The sequence below is a fragment of the Echinops telfairi genome, unplaced genomic scaffold, assembly GCF_000313985.2.
Source record: "Echinops telfairi isolate 266 unplaced genomic scaffold, ASM31398v2 ScPeMD7_2;HRSCAF=8, whole genome shotgun sequence".
In the NCBI taxonomy this organism is placed as follows: Eukaryota; Metazoa; Chordata; class Mammalia; order Afrosoricida; family Tenrecidae; genus Echinops; species Echinops telfairi.
This window is the reverse complement of record NW_022103898.1, coordinates 51126484-51130094: the sequence shown is the minus strand read 5'-3', so window position 1 is coordinate 51130094 and position 3611 is coordinate 51126484.

Sequence of the window (3611 nt, the reverse complement as noted above, 5' to 3'; positions counted from 1 at the left end):
AGAAAATCTATTTACTTTGCAACTACTTTCTAGGTGATTTCTTTTCATTGAGATAGTCGTCAGTGCCCATCAAATATATTTTGCTTCTCTAGGAATAGTTTCTTCTCTTGCTGACATTGAGTGTAGCTCTCTGATTTGATTTGGACAATGAGTGATGAGCAGACATCAGTGTCACTCCCAGGTGGGAGCCCTAAGAGTAAGGCCATGATTTACCATGTTCTCCTTTACCGTCTGGCATGGTGACAAGCCATGCTATGATTCAAAAGAGAACAGCTGTATTTTCTGTAAAGGGCCAGATCATGAATGGTTTAGGCTTTGCAGGCGATGTGCTGTCAGGTGCACCAAGCCAGCTCTGCTGTTGTAGGATGGAAGGAGCCACTGGAAATGCATAGCTGAGTGAGCACGCCTGTTCCAGTAAAACTTGATGAAGTTCTACTAAAATTCTAATTTCATATGATTCTTCCATATCACAAAATACTCTTCTTTAAGAGTATTTCTTTTAACTATTGAAAATTGTGAAAGCCATTCTTAGCTCCTAGGCCATTAAAAAACCAAAACAAAACCAACACAAAACAAAACAAAACAAACCCCAAACTTGCCATGAGCCAGATCTGGCATTCACCACATCGTGTACTGGCCCTTGTTTTAGATGCAGGCTGCTTCCTAAACCTGGTCCTTAGAGGCAGGATAATGCAATCAAAGCTCCCAAATGCCCCAAAGGATATCTGGTGTGAGAGTGAAAAATAAAATCTGATATTTTCAATCACTTTGATTAAAAAAAAAAAGACAGACGAAGTTAAAAAAATTGCAACATAATCTAATCCAATTTTACAGTCTAACTACATTTTTATATGACAAAGGGACAACGAATAAATGAAATATAAAAGCTGGTGAATAGAAAGAGACATTGAGAAAGGACCAAGAAAACTTGGGCTGAAAGTGAAAGAGTTTATCTAACTTCTGATAGAACTTCCAATGTGTTCTTTTCATTTGAACACTGTACCTTTAAATCCTGCTCATCTGCTTGTTTACACATCGAATAATGTATCTCCTACTCTTCCTGCGATGCTGGAATGTTGATTATCTCAAATAATTAAAAAAACAAAAAAACAAAGCAAGTCATAGAAGTATTTTAAATGAGATCTGAAAACTGCGTCAGGAAGTCAGGAAAGCCAAAATAAGGGTCTCTGTGAAGAGACATTCCATCAACGAAAATATCTTTTCTCTTCTCTGCCATGGTAACTCCAAAATAGTAAATCATATGTAATACGCAGTATCCTTATTTGAACCAGGTTGCTGAGAAATATGTAGCCAACACATGTCTATTTTGGTAGCAACAAGGAGCCGCTTCTGTAGAGATTGTACAGATTCTGTAGCATGTGTAGAACTTATTCAATTATTGGTGGCAGAAACCCAGAGACATTCAATGCAGCCACTTTCCAATGGCTTAAAACTGTACATTCTCCTTGTTCATCTTTTAATTGGTGGAGCCTTGACTCTAACACGGTCGGTGCGTGTTAAATAATCTTTTTCCTTGGACATGCCAGAGCAGGAAAGAGACGAGATGTTTGCCGTGATAAAAGTTGCACTTGTCAGAGCCGCTTGCCCTAGAAACGTTTGTGGGAAAGCAGTCCTTATTTGATCATTTTTGGGGTGAGAGAAATGAAAATAAGTTGTGTGCAGAGGCTTTCCTCCCCCAGGGCAGCTGAGTGGGAGAGTGCAGCTCTTTGGAAACCTACAGATTATTCTTATAAAACAATGTAGCCTCTAAGATGTTGAAAATATTTGGAGAAAGTACAGAAGTGAAAAGCATTATTGTGTGAAGTTCAAAATCTCGAGGAAAAAAATAAGGGTGTCCTATAAAAGGTTCAGATTTTAATTTTTGCTTGGAAATCCTCTAGGCTACAGTAACATTCTTTGTTTAAAACGTGGCACTTAAATATTTAAATGTAACAGGCCCTATGTGTTTAATTTCTTTGTTTAACTGGTGCATAGTTTCCCAACTATGTAGTCACTGGAGTAAAGTGTGGGACTCTTCTATATTTATGTGGTTTGGCTTTCCAGAACACTTGAACACTGGCTTTAAATATGTACAGTATCAATCCTTTATAGTGCTGTTGCAGTCCTCAAATATATTACTACAATAATATATGATTATATTATCCACACAGTTCACTTTTATGAAACACATGGTTAACAAGGAGAAAAGTAAATTTCATTTATCAAATCATTTATCAAAAAAATGCAGGAGCTTCAGAGAATGACAAGTTCAAGTTTCCATCTACTCTAGAAAGTCAGATGCATAGCATATCTTTTATTATATTTCAAACAATTATTCTTTTAATATGTGGAACCTTTGTTCAATATTAACATGTATTTAGAGAGAGTTATAATAGTCCACTGGCATACAGAACAGGGCAGTAAGAATTTTAAAAAATTATATCATAAAGTAATTTAAGAATTTTTTAACAAGGTAATTTTTGAGCTGCTTTTCCATCTCAAGTAATGTAAGAAAAGGTTTTGAAGAAAAACAAAAATCAAACCTGAAATGGTTTTATACAGATATGAATCTGTCTCCTAACAAAAGTCTGGCCACACTAGTGCCTGGTGGCAACATATATAGTGTTCTAAAGTGTAGAAAAATGAAGTAAATGCCATAGCTCTGGTCATAACCTTTCTGAACACATGGAAACTGTTGCTGGGGGTGGGGGACGGCAGGAACCTTCAAGAGGGTGAGAGGTCCATGACAAGAATTTGACCTTGAAAAAATCATAATCTGAAGAACAAACAGAGAATATGGAAGGGTGCATTTTCTACACACAACCCTTTCCAATCTCTTGAAAGAGTGCATATGTTTTAGAAAAAGTAGCCATCACTCTTGGATATTGAGATTTGGGCAGCAGGGGAATAGCAAATATGATAAGCATGTGGTGGTCAATATTGTATGTTATTCCAAACTACACATGCCTCATAAGATATGTATGATCCCATGATATAACATGCTCTGTAGTGCTAAGAGTTTCATGGGAAGCTATGTGGACTCTTCTGGAGAATATACTACATAATAGAAAACAGTATGGTGATATTTTAGGCCAGATTCTCTAGAGAAGCAAAGCCAGTGAAGTTAATGTGTTTGTGTACACACACACACACACACACACACACACACACACACACACACACGGAGATTTAACTCAGGGAAATGGCTCACACAGTGGTAGAGACCAGCAAGTTATAAATCATGCATCATGCTTGAGTCTGGAGTCTTCTGACTCATAGACTCAAGATTGGCAGGTGAGATGGTCCGTTGCTAGTCAGAGACTGCAGAGGCCAACGAATCCCAGGTTAGGTGGCAAATTTCAGGGTTTGATAGAGCTCAAGGTCAGCAGGTGATATGGAAGGTTGCTAGCTCTCTTCTTTCCCTCATCCCTGATACCATCAAACTCTGCTTCTTTGGGTATGAAAAGAGTTTTTCTTGTTTTTTTTTTTCTTGTATGACCCTTGTCTCATACAATATTTGTCCTTTACTAACCGGCTAACTTTCAGCATAATGCCTTCCAAATCCTTTCATGCCACGAGACGTTTCAGTTTTATCATGATTCTTTAGCAAA